General features: G+C 46.6%; 1 pseudogene; it reads left to right on the forward strand.

The window, feature by feature from the left end:
- Positions 1 to 26,615, forward strand: part of LOC132381680 (zinc finger protein 721-like) — a 93,823-nt pseudogene that overhangs the window by 16,451 nt on the left and 50,757 nt on the right.

The following is a 26,615-nucleotide window of genomic DNA, read 5'->3' on the forward strand; positions in this document are numbered from 1 at the left end:
CCTTTCCTCCCTCCTTCCATATCTCTCCCTCACTCTCACCCTCCCTCCAGCTCCTCATCTCCCATTGTCTCCATCCCTAACTGCTCCCACTACACTTGCCCCCATCCCACCCTCCCTAACACTCTCACCCTCCCCTACCCCTCATGCCCTCTCCCCGACACCTCACCTCACTCCCCCCTCAAACCCCCTTCTAACTCCTGCCCTTCCCTCTCACACTCTTTCTCTCTCACATTCGACTTCCCTCCCTCTTCCCTCAAACTCCCACCCTCACATCCCCCTCATTTACCCCTGCCTCCCTTTCTTTCACCCTCCTCCTCTCCCCTCAATCCTTCCTTCCTTTACCCATCCCTCATGCCACTTCCCCACGCTTCCCTCCATCGCCGACCCTCCCCATCCTCTTCCCCACTCCATCCATTCCCCTCCCTCCTATACTCCCACTTACCCCACCCTCCCCAGCCTTCGCACTCACTGCCCCTCCCTCCTTCCCCCTTCACCGCCTCCCCTCTCCCTCCATCACTCCCTTCCAGCTCTCACCCCTTCCCTTCCCTCTCCCCCACCCATCCTCCTTCTATGCCCCTCCTACTATCACCCCCACACTCTCATCCACTTTCCCCTCCACTCACTCTCATTTTATCTCTCCCAGTCTTCCCTCCCTTCTCCTGGACCACGTTCACGGACCGAAGCTCCGGGAAAAGGAACGACGGCTCTCGGAGTTCAGGGAACCCCGAATAATGACCGGAGACAGGAAGGGAGAGCAGGCAAAGGACTGGTACGTGTCTTTGTTCACGGACTCTTTCTGCTCTCTGAAGAAGGAGAGCTTTCCCCCAGCAGGCATAATCTTCCCAGCACGCCCCTTGCGGGAAAATGCCACGAACAGAGGTCATCCTTGCCCCTGGCTTTCATGCATTTGTCTCTGGCGTTTACAATGGCAGTCCCGACGAGCTCTTAGGAATGCTGAGCATGTCCGCACCGTCCTTAGCCAAGTGGAGCTTCACTGTGAAACAGACCTGTATCACTGTGCTCTCCCTACTTGCCACCTTTCTTACCGACATCTCCGCCACGGGGAATAGAACGGAATTCAACAGACAATAGGTACAGGAGTAGGCCATTCGGCCTTTCGATCCAGTACTGCCATTCACTGTGATCCTCCACAATCAGTGCCCCGTTCCTGCCTTCTCCCCATATCCCTTGACTCCGCTATCTTTAAGAGCTCTATCTAACTCTTTCTTGAACGCATCCAGAGAATTGGCCTCCATTGCCTTCTGGGGCAGAGCATTCCACAGAACCACCACTCTCTGGGTGAAAAAGTTTTTCCTGAACTCCGTTCTAAATGGCCTACCCCTTATTGGTGTATAGAATGGAGAACGCCCTCGCCCGTTTCAAAGCCAACAACAATGCCACTGCCGGGGAGTCACTGACGCCAGCACACTCTGGCGAAGGCTTCCAGAGGTCCCCGAATGCACTCGCCGAGCCACACATGGTCCTGGGGTTTGCTTTGAATGTAAAACAGCAACAGGACCACCATTTACCCAGCCCTCCGTATCACACATGGAAAACTAGGCCACGTCCCCTACCTTGGCAGCATTCTCTCCTCATCGCTTCGGTTGTGCTGGTGGAGCCTCTGCAAGATTAGGGGGGAGAGTCTTTGATGACCGCGAACCACAGACCCAGACGAAACGTTTGTTTTATAGAGTATCCCACATCACTGAATCTTGGACCGTCTACAGTCGGTGCCCGAAAGCCTAGGACAATTGCACCACCGGAGCCTTTCGGAAGAGCGTACGGCAGCTGGAAGGAGATGCACTAACACCAGCGTAGTGGAGAGGGACACAGCGACAAAGCAGCACCAACTTTGTTGTACTCCTTGGATCTCTAACTCCCCGTTCCCCAAACACGTCCTTAACTCCCAGCTGAAGAAAGATCTGGGAGCCCCCGGTGGGCAAAGGAAAAGCTTCGAAGATCACATCGAAATCATCCCGAAGAAATTCAACATGACATCTAAAAACAAGGAATACTTACTACTGTGCAGGTTTGCAGGAGCCTCCATGCTCGAGAGTGACACATACTGTGCTGCAGAGAGCAAGCGACAACTGCCAAAGGAGAGACGGAACAGCTAAAGACCCAAACCACGAACCAGATCACCGCCTACCCCTATCCGCACTACACTAGGGTATCTGGATCACAGACCAGACTCTCCAGCCACCAACCCCGACTATTTCTACTATTCCTCCCATTGCCTCCGTCACCCCCTTCCCCCTCCTTTCTCCAGCTCGCCCCCGTCCTTCTCCCCCTTTCTTTCCCCCATCAATATGTCGCCCCCTCACCTCCCCGTCTCTGGGTCGCCCCCTAACCGCTTCACCACCTCTCACCCCCTTCCTACCGTGTATCGCTCACTAATTACCTTCCCCTTCAGAGCCTCTAGGCTGACCCTACCCCCTCCTCCCGTTATACGCTCCATCTCAGTCTCTCTGTCCACTCCCCCACCTCTCTAGCTCACCCCGTTCCCCCTCCAGCTACCGTCTCTGGGTGGCTGACTTACCCCCCCCCCCCTCCCTCCTGACGCTGGGTCTATCGCTTACCCTGATTACTGAGTCACCTCTATACCTTCACCTACCCCACGTCTTTAGGCCTCGGCGTCCTCCCCCCCCCACCTCTGTGTCTTCTTTCCCCACTCACCCTCCTCTAGGACATCCTTTCCCCCCTCTGGCACCTGAATTCGACAGGTGGGAAGGTTTGCTAGAGCTGTGGAGAAGGCTTAACCCGACTTGCAGGGCGCTGAGAACCGAGTGATAGGATTGAGGACGAGCCAGTGCTCAGACCAAAGGTTTGAGGTCTATCTGTTTTAATGTAAGGAGTATTATGAACAAAGCGAATGAGCTTAGAGCGTGGTTCAGTACTTGGAGATATGATGTGGTGGCCATTACAGAGACTTGGATGGCTCAGGGAAAGGATGGTTACTTCAAGTGCCAGGCTATAGATGTTTCAGAAAGGACAGGGAGGGAGGCAAAAGAGGTGGGGGCGTGGCACTGGTGATCAGAGATAGTGTCACGGCTGCAGAAAAGGAGGAAGTCATGGAGGGATTGTCTACGGAGTCTCTGTGGGTGGAGGTTAGGAACAGGAAGGGGTCAATAACTCAACTGGGTGTTTTTATAGACCTCCTAATAGTAACAGGGACATCGAGGAGTAGATAGGGAGATGGATATTGGAAAGGTGTAATAATAACAGGGTTGTGGTGGCGGCAGATTTTAATTTCCCAAATATCAATTGCAATGTCCCTAGAGCGAGGGGTTTAGATGGGGTGTTAGGTGTGTTCAAGAAGGTTTTCTGACACAATATGTAGATAAGCCTGCAAGAGGAGAAACTGTACTTGATCTGATATTGGGAAATGAACCTGGTCAAGTGTCAGGTCTCTCAGTGGGAGAGCATTTTGAAAATAGTCATCACAATTCTATCTCCTTTACCATAGCATTGGAGAGGGATAGGAACAGACAAGTTAGGGAAACATTTAATTGGAGTAAGGGGAAATATGAGGCTATCAGGCAAGAACTTGGAAGCATAAATTGGGAACAGACGTTCTCAGGGAAATGTATGGACGAAATGTGGCAAATGTTCATGGGATATTTGCATGGAAACACAAAGTACACTGCAGATGCTGTGGTCAAATCAACACGTACAAACAAGCTGGAGGAACTCAGCAGGTCGGGCAGCATCCGTGGAAACGAGCAGTCAACGTTTCGGGCCGAGACCCTTCGTTAGGACTCCCTCTTCAGTACTGACGGAGGGTCTCGGCCCGAAACGTTGACTGCTCGTTTCAACGGATGCTGTCCGACCTGCTGAGTTCCTCCAGCTTGTTTGTATGTATATTTGCGTGGAGTTCTGCAAAGGTACGTTCCAATGAGACATGGAAAGGATGGTAGGGTACAGGAACCGTGGTGTACAAAGGCTGTTGTAAATCGAGTCAAGAAGAAAAGAAGAGCTTATGAAAGGTTCAAAAAACCAGGTAATGATAGAGATCTAGAAGATTATAAGGCTAGCAGAAAGGAACTTAAGAAAGAAATTAGGAGAGCCAGAAGGGACCATGAGAAGGCCTTGGTGAACAGGATTAAGAAAAATCCCAAGGCATTTTACAAGTATGTGAAGAGCAAGAGGATAAGACATGAGAGAATAGGACCAATCAAGTGTGACAGTGGAAAAGTATGTATGGAACCGGAGGAGATAGCAGAGGTACTTAATGAGTACTTTGCTTCAGTATACACTACAGAAAAGGATCTTGGCAATTGTAGGGTTGATTTACAGTGGACTGAAAAGCTTGAGCATGTAGATATTAAGGAAGAGGATGTGCTGGAGCTTTTGGAAAGCATCAAGTTGGATAAGTCACCGGGACTGGACAAGATGTACCCTAGGCTAATGTGGAAGATGAGGGAGGAGATTGCTGAGCCTCTGATATTTCCTTCATCAATGGGGATGGGAATGGTTCTGGAGGATTGGAAAGTTGTAGATGTTGTTCCATTATTCAAGAAAGGGGAGTAGAGATAGCTCAGGAAATTATAGACCAGTGAGTCTTACTTTAGTGGATGATAAGTTGATGGAGAAGATCTGAGAGGCAGGATTGATGAACATTTGGAGAGGCATAATATGATTAGGAATAGTCAGCATGGCTTTGTCAAGGGCAGGATGTGCCTTATGAGTCTGATTGAATTTTTTTTAATGATGTGACTAAACACATTGTTGAAGGTGGAGCTGTAGATGTAGTGTAGATGGATTTCAGCAAGGAATTTGATAAGGTATCCCGTGCAAGGCTTATTGAGAAAGTAAGGAACATGGGACCCAAGGGGACATTGCTTTGTGGATCCAGAACTGGCTTGCCCACAGCAGGCAAAGTGCAGATGGGTCAAATTCTGCATGGAGGCCGGTGACCAGTGGAGTGCCTCAGGGATCTGTTCTGGGACCCCTACACTTTGTGATTTTTATATATGAGCTGGATGAGGAAGTGGAGGGATGGGTTAGTAAATTTGCTAATGACACAAAAGTTGGAGGTGTTGTGGATAGTGTGGAGCGCTGTCAGAGGTTACAGCAGGACAGTGATAGGATGCAAAACTGGGATGAGAAGTGACAGATGGAGTTCAACCCAGATAAGTGCGAAGTGGTTCATTTGGTAGGTCAAATATGATGGCAGAATATAGTATTAATGGTAATACTCTTGGCAGTGTAGAAGATCGGAGGAATCTTGGGGTCCGAGTCCATAGGACACTCAAAGCTACTACGCAGGTTGACTCTGTGAATAAGAAAGCATACAGTACATTGGCCTTCATCAATTGTGGGATTGGGTTTAGGAGCCGAGAGGTAATGTTGCAGCTACATAGGACCCTGGTCAGACCTCACTTGGAGAACTGTGCTCAGTTCTAGTCACCTCACTGCAGGAAGGATGTGGAAACCATAGGAAGGGTGCAGCGGAGATTTACAAGAATGTTGCCTGGATTGGGGAGCATGCCTTATGAGAATAGGTTGCATGAACTCAGCCTTTTTTTCCTCGGAGTGATGGAGAATGATAAGTGACCTGATAGAGGTGTACAAGATGATGAGAGACATTGATCATGTGAATAATCAGAGGCTTTTTCCCAGGTTTGGAATGGCACATTTGTAAGGTGTTTTGAAGTAGGTACAGAGGAGATGTCAGGGGTAAGTTTTTTTATGCAGAGAGTGGTGAGTGCGTGAATGGGCTGGAGGCGGATACAATAGGGTCTTTTAAGAAACTCCTGGACAGGTACATGGAGCTCAGAAAAATGGAGGGCTATGGGTAACCCTCGGTAATTTCTAAGGTAAGGACATGTTCGGCACAGCTTTGTAGGCTGAAGGGCCTGTATTGTACTGTAGGTTTTCTACGTTTCTAAATCCTTAGTAAGAAGGTAAGAGGGAACATAGTATCGGAATATATGGAATCCTTGTCGGTAGAGCTTAGAAACTGCAAGGGTAAAAAGATCTTGATGGGTGTTTTCTACAGGCCTCTGAGCAGTGCCCAGGAGGTGGGGTACATCAGTCTTCATTGTGGAAGAGACTAACAATATGCCAAAAATTTAAGTGTCAGGGGAGAGAGATAAGTGTTGTTGCTATTATTAGGAAGCTGCTTGCTTTAAATCCTTCTCTACTATACTTTCTTCCTGGCTATGTAAAACTTTTAAGGATGCGTTATTAATAGATAAATTACCACAATCTTTTTATGGTGCCTCTATTTCCTTAATTCTAAAAAAAGATAAAAGATCCCACTGAATGTGCATCATATAAGCCTATATCCTTATTGAATGTGGATTCTAAGATATTTTTGAAAATAGTGGCAACTAGATTGGAGAATATTTTGTCACGAATTATTTTGGCTGAATATTAAAAACAGCTATTCGTCCTTTAATATTAGGAGACTAATGAATATTGTTTATACTCCCTCATCTAGAACTCCAGAATGTGTCATCTCATTGGATGCCGAGAAAGCGTTCCATAGAGTTGAATGGCCATACTTATTTAGTATGCTTGAGAAATGTAATTTTAGCCCGCAATTTGTATCTTGGGTTAAATTGATATATTATACCCCTATGGCTTCGGTACTTACCAATAATATAAGATCTCCGTTTTTTCAGTTGTTTCATGGCACTAGGCAAGGCTGTCCTCTTAGCCCACTGTTATTTGATATTGCCCTGGAACCGTCAGCTATTGCTATTCATGACTCACCTATTATATTTGGCATTTTCTACGGATATGTGATACACGAGTTATCATTATACACAGGTGATTTGCTATTATATCTTTCGAATCCTGAGAAATCCATTCCTGCTGTTATATCCTTGCTTGCTCAGTTTAGTAACTTTTCTGGTTACAAACTGAATCTTAATAAGAGTGAACTTTTCCCTTTAAATATGCAACTTCCAATTTATAGATGTTTACTATTTAGATTGGTCACGGATTATTTTACTTATCTGGGTGTTAAGACTACTAAAAAACTTAAGGATTTATTTAACGTCAATTTCTTACCTTTAATAGACTAAGTCAAACAATCACTTACTAAATGGTCCTTACTGTCTATATCATTGATTGTTCGAATTAATGCTATTAAAATGATTATTTTACCTAAAATTTTATATCTTTTCCAAGCGGTACCAACCTTTATTCTTAAATCCTTTTTGATACTATTGATTCTAAAATTTCATCTTATATGGCTGAATAAAAATCCTAGGCTAAGTAAAAAATTCTTGCAGAGATCAAAAGAGAACAGTGGCTTGGCAATGCTGAATATAAGATTTTATTATTGGGCAATTAATATTCAATATTTAATATTCTGGACACAAGATGTGGATATTAATGTCAGTCCACAAAGGGTTAATCTTGAATGTAATTCTGCACAAGGATTTTCATTGGTTTCCATCTTAGGGACCTCGCTTCCCTTGGTTCTCTCTAAGTGGAATAAACAAATGGTTAATCCAATAATTAAACATACATTACGAATATGGTTTCAGTTTCATATTTTTTTGGTTTGAATAAATTTATTTTATCAAGTCGTATTATATCTATTTTTTTCTTTCAACCATCCGTCATGGATCAAGCCTTTTTGGTTTGGAAAGTGAAGGATATAATATGTTTTTTGATCTATTTTTGGATAACTGTTTCATGTCTTTTGAACAGTTGTCTAATAAATATAATTTGCCCAGATCCCATTTATTTAGATACTTACAGATCAGAGATTTTTTGAATACCATGTTACCTACTTTTCTGATTTCATATCCAACCGATATCATGGAAAAAAATTTAGGCTTAAACCCCAATCAAAAGGGTTTAATAGCAATCATTTATGATATGATTATGAATATACAGCCAGATATATCCGTTAAAATTAAAAATGAATGGGAGAAGGAACTTCAACTTTCTTTACCTATAGAGAAACGGGAGAAAACTTTTCAATTAGTGATTTTTTCTTCGATTTGTGCTAAACATACATTGATTCAATTTAAAGTGGTGCATAGGGCTCATATGTCTAAAGATAAATTAGCTTGTTATTACTTTCATATAAATCTGATTTGTGATAGATGTCACTCTGAGGTAGCCTTTCTGACTCATATGCTTTGGTCTTGCCCTCTTTTAGAAAAATTTTGGAAAGATATTTTTGATTCATTCTCTATAGTTTTGCATATTGATTTACAGCCTCACCCAATCACTGCAATTTCTGGCTTACCAATGATTGATCTGCCCTCTGCAGCTCGGCAGATGATTGCATTTGCTACTTTAATGACTAGATGATCTATTTTATTGATCTGGAAAGAGATGAATGGTTTCCCAAACCATATCCTGTTTAAATTTAGAAAAAAGTAGAAGTGGTACCTTTGATCCCTCAGTTAAATTTGAAGAAACTTGGAAGCCTTTTGTTCAATACTTTCACAGAATGTAATTTGACCTTTTCTGATTCCTTTGTATCATTCATTAATTTGAGCAGAAGAGAGGAGTTGACGACACTAATGATTTTATTTGATGTAATAGAATAGCGCAGCTTTGTTTAGTTTAGTTTTAGTTGTGTTTAGGTTAGAATTTTGTTTCTGGTTTTTCAATTTGTTTTCTTTCCATCTTTTTTTATATCTTGTTTATATCAAGGGTTTGGGAGGTTAATTATATTGGTGTTACTTATAGTTTTTACCCATGAGTTTAATTACCAACAATGTAATCCCACTCCCTTCATACTATTATGACCATAACGTATCTGTTTTTGAAAAATTCAATAAAAAGATTGGAAAAGAAAGAAAGAAAGAAAGCTGCTTGGGAAGCTGAAGGTTCTGAAGGTAGAAAAGTCACCCGGACCAGTTCTGAGTTAGCTGAAGGGATTGTGGAGGTATTAGTGGAGATGTTTCAAGAATCACTAGATTCTGGTTTCGTTCCACAGGGCTGGATAATTGCAAACGTGACTCCACTCTTTAAGAATGGATGCAGGTGGAGAGAAGTGAAATTATGGGCCAGTTAACCTGATGTCAGTGGTTAAGACCACAGGACATGGGTGCAGAATTAGGCCATTCAGCCCATCGAGTCTGTTCCGCCGTTCCATCATGACTGATCCCAGATCCCACTCAACCCATACACCTGCCCTCTTGCTATATCCTTTGATACCCTGACCAATCAAGAAACTATCAAGTTCCTCTTTAAATATACCCACGGACTTGGTCCCCTCCACAGTCAATGGCAGAGCATTCCACAGATTCACCACTCTGGCTAAGGGAAACCCTCCTTACCTCCGTTCTAAGAGGTCGCCCCTCAGTTTTGAGGCTGTTCCCTCTAGTTCTGGATACCTCCACCATAGGAGACGTCCTCTGGATATCCACCTTATCTAGACCTTTCAACTTTCGATATATGTCAATGAGATACCCCTGCATTCTTTTAAAAGCTTGTGAAGATGTTGGAGTCCATTACTAGATTTCCGGTACTTAGAGACATGATAAAACAGGTCAAAGTCAGCATCTTTGGCTGAAGACTCTGTTGGAATTCTTTGATGAGATAACGGGCAAGATAGACAAAAGAGAATCAGTGGATATTTTTAACTTGAATTTTCCGAACAGGGAGAATACTAGCTTGGATGGAGGTGTAGCTGACAGACAGCAGACAAAGAGTAGGAAGAAAGGGGGCCTTTTCGAGATGGGTTCCTGTGATCAGTTGTGTTCCATACAGATCAGTGTTGGTAGTGATTGTCTTCACGTTTCTGTTGATGATCCAAGCTCTTCCGGCCAGGTTTGCGTATGATATGAAGATGGGTGGTGTTGATGAAGCAGGGATTCTGCAGATAGGTGACGAGAATGGCCGAAGAAGTGGCAGAGGGAATATAGTGTCAGGAAGTGCGCTTTGGTAGAAGGTAGACTTGTTTTCTCAATGTGGACAATGAGAAGTACAAAGGCACTTGGAGTATTGTGAGCAGTTTTGGCCGCTTTTCTAAGAATAGATGTGGTGGCATTGGAGGGGGTCCAGAGGAGGTTCTCAAAAATTATTCCGGGAATGAAAAAGTTAACGTACTGTATAAGTGGCGTTTCATAGTCTGGGCCTGCACTCGCTGGGGTTTAGAAGAAGAATAAGGTGTTTGGGGGGGGGGGGGACTGTCCTACCGAATATTGAAAGCCAAGGTAGAGTGGATATGGGGAAGATGTTTCTTATACTGGAGTCGGGGGGCGGCCTGAGAGCTCAGCCTCAGAATAGAAGGACGTCCATTTACAACAGAGATTAAGATGAAACTGTTTAGCCAGAGGGTGTTGACACAGCCGGCTGTGGAGGCCAAGTCACTGGATGAGTTTAAAGCGGAGGTCGATAGGTTCTTCATCAGTCTGGGCATCAGAGATTAATGACACAGCCACGATGCAATGGCGGGGAAAACCCAATGGGCCAAATGGCCTAATTCGGATCCTCCATCCTATTTTATCTGCCAGGGGAATTAATTTATTGGTTATAGCCATTCCAATGTGTCTTCAGCCTCTTATCCCAACCCTCCACGCGCAAACCACCACTATTTTACAATTTCCTGATAGTCACCTTATGGACAGACACTCCTGTAACACACACACACACACACACACACACACACACACACACACACACACACACACACACACACACACACACACACACACACACACACACACACACACACACACACACACACACACACACACACACACACACACACACACACACACACACACACACACACACACACACACACACACACACACACACACACACACACACACACTTTTCTTTACTGTTTTTTATTATTATTGCTGTGTTCTTTATCTATGTATAACATCATGTGTATGTTTGTGCTGCATCGAATCTGGTGATTATTTCGTTCTCCTTTACACTTGTGTACAAAAATGACGTTGCACGATATCGAAACGAACACTGCAGCACAGTACTGGCCCTTCAGCCCGCGGCATTGTGCCGATCATTTAACCTACTCCACTATTAACCAAACCGTTCCCTCTCATATCGCCCTCCATTTGTCCTTCACTCATGTGCCTGTCAGAATCTCTTAAATGGGGTGTCTCATTGAGTCTTACTGAATAGTCCAGATAGAGTGGGCATAGAGAGGATGTTTCCAATAGCGGGACAGCCTGGAAACAGTGGCACAGCCTCAGAGTACAAGGACGTCCCTTTAGAACAGAGATGCGGAGGAATTTCTTTTGTCAGTGGGTGGTGAATTCATTGCACAGACGGCACTGGATGAGGTCTTTGGGTATATTTGAAGCTGAGGTTGATCAGCTCATTCCTGTCCACCTGGGAGAACACAGGGCTCTCAGTTTAATCCTCACCTGGACAATGTTCCCTTTGACAGTCCACCCGTCTCCCAACACCAGAGCAACCATTTCGATCATTGTGAGTCTATAAACCTTCTGTCCCACAGATAGGAGTGCAGCCACTCAGTAACGGCTGAATATAGAACTTCAGGTTTATCCCCACACCTATACCAGGAGATATAGGAGCAGAATTAGGCCATTTGGCCCATCGAGTCTGCTCCACCATTTCATCATCATGGTTGGTCCATGATTCCTCTCAGCCCCAATCTCCTGCCCTCTCTCCACATCCCTTCATGTCCTGGCCAATCAAGAATCTATCAACATCTACTGTAAATACAGTATACATGAAGACTTGACCTCCACAGCTGCCTGTGCGAATAATTCCACAGATTCACCACACTCTGTCTAAAGATATTCCTCCTCGTATCCATTCTAAATGGACACCCCTCAATTCTGACCCATCAGTCTTAGATTCTCCCACCATCAGAAACATCCTCTCCACATCCACTCTATCAAGGCCTTTCACCATTCAATATGTTTACATAGAAACATAGAAAATAGGTGCAGGAGTAGGCCATTCGGCCCTTTGAGCCTGCACCACCATTCAGTATGATCATGGCTGATCATCCAGCTCAGAACCCTGTACCTGCTTTCTCTCCATACCCCCTGATCCCTTTAGCCACAAGGGCCATATCTAACTTCCTCTTAAATATAGCCAATGAACCGGCCTCAACTGTTTCCTGTAGCAGAGAATTCCACAGATTCACCACTCTCTGTGTGAAGAAGTTTTTCCTCATCTTGGTCCTAAAAGGCTTCCCCTTTATCCTTAAACTGTGACCTCCTCGTTCTGGACTTCTCCAACATCGGAAACAAACTTCCTGCATGTAGCCTGTCCAATCCCTTTAGGATTTTATACGTTTCAATAAGATCCCCCCTCAGTCTTCTAAATTCCAGTGAGTATAAGTCTAGTCGATCCAGTTTTTCTTCATATGAAAGTCCTGCCATCCCAGGAATCAATCTGGTGAACCTTTTCTGTACTCCCTCTATGGCAAGAATGTCTTTCCTCAGATTAGGGGATCAAAACTGCACACAATATTCTAGGTGCGGTCTCACCAAGGCCTTGTACAACTGCAGTAGAACCTCCCTGCTCCTGTACTCAAATCCTTTTGCTATGAATGCCAACATACCATTTGCCTTTTTCACCGCCTGCTGTATCTGCATGCCCACCTTCAATGACTGGTGTACAATGACACCCAGGTCTCGTTGCACCTCCCCTTTTCCTAATCGGCCACTATTCAGATAATAATCTGTTTTCTTGTACTTGTAACCAAAGTGGATAACCACACATTTATCCACATTAAGTTGCATCTGCCATGAATTTGCCCACTCACCTAACCTATACAAGTCACCCTGCATCCTCCTCACAGCTAACACCGCCGCCCAGCTTTGTGTCATCCGCAAACTTGGAGATGCTGCATTTAATTCCCTCGTCTAAATCATTAATATATATTGTAAACAACTGGGGTCCCAGCACTGAGCCTTGTGGTACCCCACTAGTCACTGCCTGCCATTCTGAAAAGGTCCCGTTTACTCCCACTCTTTGCTTCCTGTCTGCCAACCAATTCTCTATCCACATCAATACCATACCCCCAATACCATGTGCTTTAAGTTTGCACACTAATCTCCTGTGTAGGACCTTGTCAAAAGCCTTTTGAAAATCTAAATATACCACATCCACTGGCTCTCCCCTATACACTCTACTAGTTACATCTTCAAAAAATTCTGTAAGATTCGTCAGACATGATTTTCCTTTCACAAATCCATGCTGACTTTGTCCGATGATTTCACCTCTTTCCAAATGTGCTGTTATTACATCTTTGATAACCGACTCTAGCATTTTCCCTACCACCGATGTCAGACTAACCAGTCTATAATTCCCCGGTTTCTCTCTCCCTCCTTTTTTAAAAAGTAGGGTTACATTAGCCACCCTCCAATCCTCAGGAACTAATCCAGAATCTAAGGAGTTTTGAAAAATTATCACTAATGCTTCCATTATTTTTTGGGCTACTTCCTTAAGCACTCTGGGGTGCAGACCATCTGGCCCTGGGGATTTATCTGCCTTTAATCCCTTCGATTTACCTACCACTTCCCTACTAACATGTATTTCCCTCATTTGCTCCATCTCACTAGACCCTCAGTCCCTTACTATTTCCGGAAGATTATTTATGTCCTCCTTAGTGAAGACAGAACCAAAGTAGTTATTCAATTGGTCTGCCATGTCTCTGTTCCCTATGATCAATTCACCTGCTTCTGACTGTAAAGGACCTACATTTGTCTTGACCAATCTTTTTCTTTTCACCTATCAATAAAAGCTTTTACGGTCAGTTTTTATGTTCCCTGCCAGCTTCCTCTCATAATCTTTTTTCCCTTTCCTAATTAAGCCCTTTGTCCTCCTCTGCTAGTCTCTGAATTTCTCCCAGTCCTCAGGTGTGTCGCTTTTTTTTTTGCTAATTTATATGTTTCTTCTTTGGACTTGATATTATCCCTAATTTCCCTTGTCAGCCACGGGTGCACTACCTTCCCTGGTTTATTCTTTTGCCAAAGTGGGATAAACAATTGTTGTAGTCCATCCACGCGATCTTTAAATGCTTACCATTGCATTCCACCGTCAACCCTTTAAGTATCATTTGCCAGTCTATCTTAGCTAATTCACGTCTCATACCTGCAAAGTTACCCCTTTTTAAGTTCAGGATCTTTGTTTCTGAATTAACAATGTCACTCTCCATCTTAATGAAGAATTCCACCATATTATGGTCACTCTTACCCAAGGGGCCTCGCACGACAAGATTGCTAACTAACCCTTCCTCATTGCTCAATACCCAATCTAGAATGGCTTGCTCTCTAGTTGGTTCCTTGACATGTTGGTTCAGAAAACCATCCCGCATACATTCCAAGAAATCCTCTTCCTCAGCACCCTTACCAATTTGATTCACCCAATCTATATGTAGATTGAAGTCACCCATTATAACTACTGTTCCTTTATTGCAGGCATTTCTAATTTCCTGTTTAATGCCATCCCCGACCTCACTACTACTGTTAGGTGGCCTGTACACAACTCCCACCAGCGTTTTCTACCCCTTAATGTTATGCAGCTCTACCCATATCGATTCCACATCCTCCAGGCTAATGTCCTTCCTTTCTATTGCGTTAATCTCCTCTCTAACCAGCAACGCTACCCCACCTCCTTTTCTTTCCTGTCTATCCCTCCTGAATATTGAATATCCCTGGATGTTGAGCTCCCATCCTTGGTCAGCCTGGAGCCATGTCTCTGTGATCCCAACTATATCATATTCATTAATAACTATCTGCACATTCAATTCATCCACCTTGTTACGAATGCTCCTCACATTGACACACAAAGCCTTCAGGCTTGTTTTTACAACACTCTTTGCCCTTATACAATTATGTTGAAAAGTGGCCCTTTTTGCTTTTTGCCCTGGATTTGCCTGCCTGCCACTTTTACATTTCACCTTACTACTTTTTGCTTCTACCCTCATTTTACACCCCTCTGTCTCTCTGCTCTTGTCCCCACCCCCCTGCTACATTAGTTTAAAGCCTCCTGAACAGCAGTAGCAAACGCTTCCCCTAGGACATTGGTTCCAGTCCAGCCCAGGTGCAGACCGTCCTGTTTGTACCGGCCCCACCTCCCCCAGAACTGGTTCCAATGCCCCAGAAATTTGAATCCCTCCCTCTTGCACCATTTTTCAAGCCACATATTCATCTGAAATATCCTCCTATTTCTACTCTGACTAGCACGTGGCACTGGTAGTAATCCAGAGATTATTACCTATGTGGTCCTACTTTTTAGTTTATCTCCTAACTCCCTAAATTCACCTTGTAGGACCTCATCCCGTTTTTTTTACCTATATCATTGGTACCTATGTGCACCACGACCACTGGCTGTTCACCCTTCCACCAGAATGTCCTGCAGCCGCTCAGAGACATCCTTGACCCTTGCACCAGGGAGGCAACATACCATCCTGGAGTCTCGTTTGCGGCTGCAGAAACGCCTACCTATCCCCCTTACAATCGAATCCCCTATCACTATAGCTCTCCCACTCCTTTTCCTTCCCTCCTGTGCCGCAGAGCCACCCATGGTGCAATGAGCTCGGCTGCTGCTGCCTTCCCCTGATGAGACATCTCCCCCAACAGTATCCAAAACAGTATATCTGTTTAGGAGGGAGATGACCTCAGGGGACTCCTGCACTACCTGCCTATTGCTACGCTGTCTAGTGGCCACCCCTTCCCTTTCTGCCTGTGTAGCCTTTACCTGCGGTGTGGCCAACTCACTGAACGTGATATTCCCGACTTTCTCAGCTTCGCGGATGCTCCAGTATGAATCCAATCGCAGCTCCAGACGCTCAATGCGGTCTGCCAGAAGCTGCAGTTGGACACACTTCCTGCACACATAATTGTCAGGGACACTGGAAGTATCCCTGATTTCCCACATGCTGCAGGATGAACAAACCACGGGGCCGATCTCAGCTGCCATGACCTACCCAATACTTGCCTCAACTTTTCAAACTTTCTCCTTTGAAAGGAACTTACCCGGCCTTACCTCACTTGGAGTGAATCTCGTCCTCAGCCTCTTCTCTTCGAAGCCTCTCGAGTCAAAGCCTCAAATCTCCACTCCTTCACTGGCCGCTTTTCACAGGCCGCTCCGCTTGAGGTAACCCTCTATTTCTTTGTTTGAGCTTTTCAAATTGCTTGGTCACCTGACCTCGATTGCCCAATCAGCTGCTTTCTGCTGAGTCTGAGCTATTCAAATCTTGATTGTCTAATCAACGGCTTTCTGCTGAACTATTCAAATCTTGATTGACTTGATTGCACAGTCCAACTGCCAAAACTGCCAGAATCTCTCGAGTCAAAGCCTCAAATCTCCACTCATTCACTGGCCGTCTTCCACAGTGGTTTCAATGAGGTCACCCCTGAATTCTCATGAATACTGTCCCATAGCCATCAAACGCTCTTCTCAAACTTTGCAACAAAGCCATCAATTCCATCATCCAAATCATTGACCTATAACACAAAAAGAAGTGGTCCCAACACTGACCCCTGTGTAACACCACTAGTCACTGGCAGCCAAGCAGAAGAGATTCCCTTTATTCCAACTCTTTGCCACCGGCCAATCAGTCCCTGCTCTATCATGCTAGAATTTTTCCTGTAGTACCACGGGCTCGTAGCTTGTTAAGCAGCCTCATGTGTGGCACCTTGTCAAAGGCCTTCTGAAAATCCAAGTACACACCATCAACTAATTCTCCATTTTCTATCCTGTTTGTTCTTCAAAGAATTCCAACAAATTTGTCAGGCAAGATTATCACTTGAGCAAACATGGCTATGGCGTTTTTATCACGTGTCTCCAAGTACCCTGAGACCTCATCCTTAATATTCGACTCCAACATCTTCCCGACCACTGAGGTCAGACTCAGTCGCCTCTGGTCTCCTTCTGCCTCTCTCCCTTCTTGAAGATTAGAGCGATATTTGCAATTTGCCAGTCTTCCAGAACCATTCCAGAATCTAGTGATTCTTGAAAGATTAATACTAGTGCCTCCATAATCTCTTCAGAAACCTCTTTCAGAACCCATTTGGTCCAGCTGGCTTATCTACCCTGAGACCTTTTAGATTTCCCTAGAACCTTTCCGATTCCTTTCGGATACTCCCCTTGCATGGCCTCAGAATGAGAGGATTTGAAGACGGGAGTTGCTAGGTTACCTGTTCAGTGCAACAGCAACTTCAAATTTGTCTTCTTATTATTTTTTTCTCAGCTCGAGCTGGTCAAACCTGAGGTGTGGGCTTAGCCAAGAACACTCATTTCTCAATTGCTAGCAACTTTCAGAGTTTAGTGAGCAAACACGAGGAAATCTGCAGATGTTCAGGTTGGAGGAACAACACCTTATATACCGGCTGTGTAGCCTCCAACCTGATGGCATGAACATTGACTTCTCTAACTTTCATTAATGCCCCTCCTCCCTTTCTTACCCCATCCCTGACATATTTAGTTGTTTGTTTATTTCTCTCTCTGCCCATCACTCTACCTGTTCTCCATCTCCCTCTGGTGTCCCCCCCCCCCTTCTTTCTCCCGAGGCCTCCTGTCCCATGATCCTTTCCCTTCTCCAGCTCTGTATCGCTTTTGCCAATCACCTTTCCAGCTCTTAGCTTCATCCCCCCCCCCCCACTCCGGTCTTCTCCTATCATTTTGCATTTCCCCCTCCCCCCCCCACTACTTTCAAATCTCTTACTATCTTTCCTTTCAGTTAGTCCTGACGAAGGGTCTCGGCCCGAAAGGTCGACAGTGCTTCTCCCCATAGATGCTGCCTGGCCTGCTGCGTTCCACCAGCATTTTGTGTGTGTTGTTTCAGTGTTTAGTATTGTGTATTGTGTTTAGTAGTATTCGCCTGGTGGTGTTTAGTACTGTGGCTTTCTGACTTATATGGATATTGTTGCGTAGCCCTAATTGTTTAATGTTATTCTGTAGTGCCTTTGGGATGATACCATTTGTAGATGTTAGTATTGGGAAAATGTATAGACTGTTCATGTTCCAAAGTCTTCCAATTTCCTCCTTTAATTCAGCATATTTCTGGTGTTTTCACTTATTGATTCCTGTAAGCTGCGTGCGTTTGGAATGGCTGTATCAATTAAGTACATTCTTCGTGCTTCTTTATCCCCTATTATCTATCTGAACAGTTATTATGGATTACCAGTCTGTAATAATGGATCGGTCAAAATATAATCTGTTGTATTCTGACTCTAAAACTGGATCAGGATTGTATTTATAACAAGGTACGATTTCTTTTATGAGTTTGTATTTTAAGGCAAGACTTTAGTGAATGCCACTTGATCATGCCTGCGTAAGTAATCAGATTGAGTTAAACTGCTATAGGATCCTGTATTGTGTTGGATTGTGTACCGGTTTCTCCTGGCATGTTCTACATTTATCAGCTTGAATTTCTTGGGCTTATATTGTGTAATTTTGTGTTAATCACCTGGATCTACATTGCCACAAGGAAACCTTCTGTTTCTGGGAAGATTTCTCCAACTCTGAGCCAGGCGTTCGATGCTTCCTTGTTGACATCTAGTCTGCTCAGATCATGGAAATGTCTTCCTTGCAGGGTCATGCTCCTCCCTTGGTTAACTTTTTCTTCAATAGTGACAATTTCTTTATTCTTATTAGAATTGCATGTTTTCGTTGATGAAAATATGTCCGTTTATTTGACTGTTGTGTAGATTTGTAATGCCTGTTATTCCTCTTCCCCAATACACTCTGATATCCCAGATACTTGTATGTTTCATATTCATCTATCGGTTGTATTGTATCCTGCTGCTCTGTTTTGCACTCTGTTAGCTCTCTTGCACCTTTCTTTATGTTTAATGTTCTGCACTCATCCAGTCCAAAGTTCATGTTTATATTTTTTCAAAAAATAGTTCTACTATTTGAAACACAAACAAGAGAAAAACCTGCAGATGCTGGATACGCATAACTACCTTGAACCTATTGGCATTATCATCAGTAGAACCAAAATATTCCCTAACACGAAATTCTGTCCTGCCTCATTCCCTAAAGGAGATCTAGTATCGCACTTTTTCTAGTTGGGACTTATAACCATATAACCATATAACAATTACAGCACAGAAACAGGCCATCTCGGCCCTTTTCGTCCGTGCCGAACGCTTACTCTCACCTAGTCCCACCGACCTGCACTCAGCCCATAACCCTCCATTCCTTTCTTGTCCATATGCCTATCTAATTTTACTTTTATGTACCTATTGAGGAAACTTTCCTGAACGCATTTGACAAACTCTTTCCTATCCAGCTCTTTTACAGCATGGGAGTCCCAATCAGTACGTGGAAAGTTAAAATCACCCATATCACTACTTGCGTTGTTTGCAACAGACTGCAATCTCTCTTCCACGCTGCTCGCCCACCATTCAGTGGACAATAATATAACCCCATCTTATTCCTCGGTTCCTCCCATAAAGCCACGCCAGTCGAGGTCTCCAGTCTTTCCTGACTGAGCACTGCCGTGACATTCTTCCTAACTCATATGCCACCCCTTCCCCCCTTCATCCCTACTGTTCTATCACGTCTAAAGCAATGGAACCCCGGATCAATGGGCTGCCAGTTCTGGGTGAGGACATTCCAGAAACGGGGTGGAGGGAGCTGCAGATGGGAAGAGGGTATCCTAGAGACTCAAAAGGTTCATCGAATAGGGGTGTTACAGACGAAGAGATCGGGAGGGGTGGGGAAGGTTCCATCACAGAGACAGGTTTGAGCGGCTGGAGGAGGACTGAGGAAGGGAGTGCCGCAGCCTCTGACAGTTGGTGCGGTGCAGGGACTCATGGAGATGGGGAGGAGTGGAAGAGGTTTCACATTGACTGGGGAGGGAGGGAAGGGTGGATGAGGCATCAGAGATGGGTGTGAAAGGTTGAAAAGGGGCATTTCAGGGATCGTGTGGAGAGACCTTGGGGGAAAGAGGGTGTCCCAGAGACAGTGGTGGGGCGATTCAGAGATGGGGAGGGTTTAGGGCAGGTCCTAGCGATAAGTGGAGTTAGCATCACGAGACGGGGCCGATGATGTGATGGTGGCATGCCGTGAAACAATGTAAAGGGTAGGGGGAAGAGGGGTGTGTGGAGAAGTGGGTGACCCAGAGATGGAGGAGAGGTGGACTGCTCATCCAAAAGACACGGGGAAGGGTTCGGTTAAAGGGGGCATCCCAGGCACGGGTCGGAAGGGGCACCCGAGAGAGAGAAGAGGGAGGTGGAAGTCGGGAGTAGGGGCTACCCAGATAATGAACGGGGAGGAGGGGTGGGAGAAATGTGCACCGCAGAGAATCGAAATGGGGATGGTGGGCGCAGGGAAATAGGGAAATGGACGACCCACAAACGGGAGGTAGGAGTAGGGGGATGCACCCAGAGATGGAGGGCGAACAGAGAGTCCCAGAGATGGTGCAGGGTTTGTCAGGGGAAAGGGGGCGTCCCAGGGTCAGGGTAGGAGAGCTCAGAGAAGAAAAACTAAACTGGGTCAAGCTGACAGGAAGGTAACTGTAACTCAAATAACCACGCTTTGCAAGACTGCTGAGCAGGAGAGCACCCCCAGACACTCAACACGTCGCAGTTTGAAGTGGGTGGGCTACTGCCGCAGAAGGCCACGATCAAGCACTCAACGGCCACTTCATCAGGTCCAGCAAGTACCGAACAAAGTGGCCTTCGAATGGATTTCTGCCTTCGGCCGCAGAGACCAAGTCATTTGAAGCAGAGGTGGATAGGTTCTTGATTATTATGGGAGTCAAAGGTTACAGGGAGAAGGCAGGGGAAGGGGACTGAGATGGAAAAATAAATCTGCTGTGATCGAGTGGCGAAACTGACTCGACAGTCCAAGTGGCCTAATTCTGTCCCTTTGGCTTACGGTTTTATTGGTAGGGACGTAGACAGCTGGAGAAGGCTGGTGGTGGTGTGTCATGGGGAGGGGGCTTTCAGAGACGATGGATAGAGAGGCTTCCCGAGCATGGCGTTTAAGCAGTGGGAGAAGGGGTGGTGATGCACGTCATAAAGAGGGATTTGGGCGGGGGGAAGGGGGCGTCACAGAGGCAATGTTGGAAGGGAGGAGGGGATCCCAGAAACGGGAAGGAATTGGTGTTCCAGTAATGATGAAGAACGGGTTGTCCTAGACACTTTGGGAATGAAGTGGGAGCGGCATGCCAGAGTTGGGGGGAGTCGGTGGGACAAGACAGAGATGAGTGTGGTCAAGTGGGTGTCCCAGAGCTGGAGACGGAAGTGCACATCCCAGACACATGGATGGAAGGAAGGGGGCCTCTTGGGAAAGCACAGGAGGGGCCATCCCAGATATGGAGAGAGTTAGGGGAGTCCCAAAAATGGAGGGGGGGGATTTTACAGGGCGTCTAGAGACAGGGTGGCAGGGGAGAGAGGAGGAATGAGGCTAGGGTCAGATAGAGACGGGAAGGGGAACGGGGAGTCCCAAGCGAGGTGCGTTTCCGAATTGGGAGGTAAGGGGGTCATCTGAATTGGGTGAGGGGCAGAGAAGCAGGGGTAGCTGTTTAACTGGGGAGGGGAAAGATCCACAGAAAGGGGAGGGGCATCCAAGAGAAAGGTGTATGAGACGTGGGGAGAAATGTTGTCACAGAAACTGGTGGGGGGGGGCGGAAGAAGAGGGGAAAGGGCATCCCAGGGTCGCGGCAAAGGGAATGTCCCAATGGAGGTGGGGTAGAAGGGAGGAACTGAAGGGGAGGAGTCCCAGAGGTGTGGGGCGGGATGGGAAGAAAACATCCCAGAGACAATAGTTTCATCACAGAGACATGTGAGTACTATGCAGAGGGGAAGGAGGAGTCCCATACGCTAGAGGAGTAGGGGTAGTCCCAGAAATGGAGGGCGAGAGGACCTGGGAGCATCCCAGTGTCACCCCGAAGATGAGAAGGGAGCACAATGAGTCACAGACAGGAGCTGTCACGAAGCTGGGGGAAATGGGGTGAGCGACAGGGAACCACTCCAAAGACGGGTAGAAGAGGTAGACCCAGCAACCGGAAAGGGGGGAGGGTGTTACTGGTGATGAAAGACGAGGATGGGTTGGTAAGGATGTGTCCCAGAGACAGTTGAGGGTGAAAGGGTGTCCCAGAAACGAGTGGGTGTTGTGACGAAGAAGGGCAATGGGAGATGGATGAGATGGGAGGGGCGACACAGGGAGAAGGGGAGGTGGGTGCAAAGGAGTGGGTCTCCCAGAGACGTGATGGGAAAGGAGGGGGGCGCTCACGGGCATTTGATAGGGGCAGAGTAAACGGAGTAGGAGAAAGGGTGTGACCCAGAGACGGCAGAGGACGGGTTTGGGGGGGTGGGGTATGGATGTAGACCCAGAGACGGGACCGGGAAGGAAGAGACGAAAGGGAAGGTGCTGACATGTAGGTGGGGGAACAGGCAAATGGGAGACACTGAGTCATAAGGGAGTGGAGAAGGGGGGGCAGTCAAGAGATGGAAGGGGGGTAGGAAGGGGTGACCCAGAGACACAGGAGAGGGAAAAAGAGACAACACAACAAAGGAGGAGGCGAGGGTGGAATGTGGCGATCGGAGGTGGTGTGCGTGGAGTGGAGGGAACAAGTGACCCACAGATAGGAGAGGGATGAGAGGACGAGGGGAAGAGGGTGACTTTGGGTTGGGGTCAGGGAGCGGGAGACACGAGGATGAAGGGAGTGAGAAGGAAAGGGGAAACCTAGTGAAGGGTGCGAGCAAGAGGTGGAGAGGGGTTGGAAGTTGGCAGAAGGGAGAAGCGGGCAACATAGAGAGTGGGCTGTGGGATAAATAAAGTTTGAAGGAAGAGCGAGTGCAAGTTGTGGGAGACCAGGTGATCGGTGACGTCACTTCACCCAGAGTGGTGACCGTCACGACAGGGACAGACTGAGGGGAGCGGCAGGGATGGATTGAAGGGGAACACAGAGAGAGACAAGAACATCACTACGGGGACAGACTGAAAAACAAAGTAGCTGGTTCTGGACTACAGGAGGAATGGAGACAGGCTATAACCTACTGACATCAATGGATCTGGGGCTGAGAGGGTGAACAGCTCTAAATTCAGGTGATCGGTGACGTCACTGCACCCAGAGTGGTGACCGTTCGGAACCCGTCACTGCATGGACAGACTGAGGGGAGCGGCAGGGATGGATTGAAGGGGAACAGAGAGAACAGAGGGAGAGAGAGAGAGAGAGAGAGAGAGAGAGAGAGAGAGAGACAAGAACATCACTACAGGGTGGTGGGCCGGGAACACTGGCAGGGAGCAGAGATTGGCCTCTCTGCTGTAAATTGGGAATGCTGTAGAGTCAGAAGAACATGGGACACAAGCTTCAAAATAGAACTGATTTTTTTTAATGTCAGGTCCACAATATTTAACTCGAGTCCAATTAAAGACCAATGTCATCAGAACAAACCTCTCCCGCGTCCATTGCCCAAGGTTCAATACCATCAGCATATGTGAGAGAGGTAAATGGCAAGAATGGATTTGAAAAAGGACTGTTGTGCTTATTTAAACTTGTGTCTCAGCAGGTGCAATGGCTGAGAGTAAAACCCCTCGCACACTGAGAGCAGCAGGGACTCTTCCCGGTGAGAACGCGCTGGGGGATCAGCAGGTCAGATGATCCAGTGAATCCCTTCCCAGGGGTGGAGGAGGTAAATGGTCTCTCGCCTCTGTGAGCTTGCTGATGCGTCTGAAGGCGAGATGTCTGATGAAATGCCTTCCCAGTTGAGTGGCTTCTCTCCTTAGAGCTCTGCTGTGTTAGCACGTGGGATGGATACAAGAATCCCTTCCCCCACACACACTACACTCACTCTCCTGTGTCAACCTGCTGGTGTGCCTGTAGGAGCTCTCTCTCTCTTTCCTCTTTCTCTCTCACTCTCACTCACTCACTCACTCTCCTCTCTCTCTGTCTCTCTCTCCTCTCTCTCTCTCACTCACTCACTCTCCTCTCTCTTTCTCTCTCTCCTCTCTCCCTCTCTCTCTCACTCTCACTCACTCTCCTCTCTCTCTTTCTCTCTCTCCTCTCTCCCTCTCTCTCTCACTCACTCTCCTCTCTCTCTTTCTCTCTCTCTCTCTCGCTCTCTCTCTCTCACTCACTCACTCACTCACTCTCCTCTCTCTCTCTCACTCACTCCTCTCTCTCTCTCACTCACTCTCCTCTCTCTCTCCTCTCTCCCTCTCTCTCTCTCCTCCCTCCCTCTCTCTTTCCTCCCTCTCTCTCTCCCTCTCTCTCTCTCCCTCTCTCCCTCTCTCTCTTACTCTCTCTCACTCTCTCTCTCGCTCTCTCTCCTCTCTCTCTCACACACTCTCCTCTCTCTCTCACTCACTCTCTCTCGCTCTCTCTCCTCTCTCTCTCTCTGTCACTCTCTCTCCTCTCTCTCTGTCTCTCCCTCTCCCTCTCCCTCACACTCACACACATGAATGAGTGGCTGAGAAGATTGTGCAGAGGACAGGGTATCAAGTTCTTGGATAAGTTAATGTTTTCCGGCGGGAAGCGATGTCCTGGCTTTGTCGATGCTACTTGTTTAACCCGAGCCCTGGGAAGAGTGATTCTGGAAGGTAGATGTCGGAAAATACTACAAGGCAAAATCGAAATAACAGGTGTGTTTGAAGTGTGTGTATTTTAATGCTGGGAGTATTATGGGTAAGGGTGATGAATTTAGAGCATCTGTACCTGGAACTACGATGCTGTGGCCATTGCACAGACTTGGTTGAAAGAGGGGCAGGAATGGGTGATTAATATGCCAAGATTTCGAAGCTTTAGAAAAGATAAATGAGGAGTTGCACTGCCAATCGGGAACAATACCAGCTGCACTCAAAGGAGACATAATGAAGGGATCAGACACTGAGTCCATTTGGTGGAACTCGGGAGTAGGAAAGGTGCAATCACAGATCCCTAATAGCCACTGGGACATGAGATAAAGGAAATGTTGTTTATAATGTTGTCATGGGGGGGGGGGTTCAACTTCTCTGAAATAAACTGGGACATTCCTAGTGCGAGGGGTTTAGATGGGGCAGATTTGTTAAGTGAATCCAAGAAGAGTTTTTGAAATCGTATGTAGACAGTGCAATGAGAAGGGGGGCTGTACTGGACCTGGTGTTGATTGGCCAGTGGGTGGGTGAGCTGTTTAGGGAATGATGTCTACAACTCCTTAACTTCCTGGATGAGTATGGCCCTTGTGGCAGTGTTTTAAATCGGGGTCGGGCAAATTACAGGGCAGGAACTAAGAAGCGTTCATTGGGAACACCTTTCCCGTTTTCCCGGCGAGTCCACATCAGACGCGTGCAGGGTGTTTAGTCGCACAGAGCACAGGAAAGGGAGGTTCCTCTTAGAAGGAAGGGCAGGCAGGGATGGGAAAATAGGAGTACCTTGGATGCCCGGAGAGGTGATGAATTCCGTCAAGAAGAAGAAGGAGGAGGAAAAGTTTGTAAAACTTCGGAAGTTGGGATCAAACGAAGCGCATGGGGAGTATCAAGGAGCCAAATAAAGAACTAAAGAAGGGAACGAGGAAAGCTCGGAGGGGTCATGAGAAGTCCTCGGTCAGTAGGATTAAGGTGAATCCCAAGGCATTCTGTGCATACATTAAGAGCAAGAGGATAACGAGGGAGAGGGTGGGACCACTCAAGGATGGTGGGGGGGGGGTGGCATTTGTTTGGATGCGGATAATGTGAGTGAGGTGTTTATGAGGAATGGTGGCACGTGACGGTGACTCCTTTGCTCTATTCCTACCTTTATTTTTCCCTCTCAGAGCTCTTTTGAAGACCTTGACCTGGAGTTTCACGCTGGTTTCGGTTCTTGGCGGGAATGGGACCCGTTCCCGGGGTTCCACGACCGGCCGCTATTCGACATGCCGAGGGTTCGGCCTGAGATCCCGGGGCTGCGGGGACGGGCGGATCGAGGGTCGGTGTCAAGGCAGGAGACACGTGTGTCGTCGGGGAGGCCGGAAAATCCTTCGCTGTGTGGGCCCGGTCTTTGCGATCTCCGGACACAGAGCTCGAAAAAAGCGACGAAACGGGCTTTTAAGTGCGTAAGCCCCCAGCGGGTTGTTGTTATGTCTCCCGCTCGCTGTGAAAATGAGGGGCACCTCCCTCTCCCTCTCCAGCGAGAGGGAGAACCTGTGGTTTGACGAACTGTGGATGAAATGCGAAGCTTTTCGAGTAACTTTGGTCTGTGTCTTTGCTATCGCTTGGGCTCAGTGATTCTACCAGTGCACCTTTATTTTTGCTGGTGAGGGAGGGGGAATCGTTGCTCGCTGCCGCCGACGCGCGGTGGTGGGGGGGGGGGAGCTGGGGGGGGGCTTTGGGGTTCTCACGTTTAACCGTTTCAGGGTGTATATTGTATACATTTCGCCGACATTAAACTTGACCTTTGAACCTTTAAGGTAATTAATAAGTACGTTGCTTGTATTTGCCAAGGAAAATGACATGAAAAACCAAGGGATCAGTGCTGAGTGTATAAATGTTAGAGCGTTCAGAGGTCAAAGAAGGGTAACTGCTAATGAGTATTAAGGTGAGTAAATTCCAGGCGCTTGGTGGGATTTATTCCAGGTTATTGAATGAGGTAAGGTAGGCAAGGTCGTAGAGGGCTGACGTGGCTAAAGTTGTACTTCTGTTTAAGAATGAAACAGAAAATCCTGGGAACTACCGAGTAGCGAGTCTAATGTCAGTTATAGAGAAATTGCTGGATAAAATTCTTAGTCATGGTATATATGAGCCTTCAGAAATTCATGGGCCAGTTA

This window comes from Hypanus sabinus, chromosome 26, assembly GCF_030144855.1.
Source record: "Hypanus sabinus isolate sHypSab1 chromosome 26, sHypSab1.hap1, whole genome shotgun sequence".
NCBI lineage: Eukaryota > Metazoa > Chordata > Chondrichthyes > Myliobatiformes > Dasyatidae > Hypanus > Hypanus sabinus.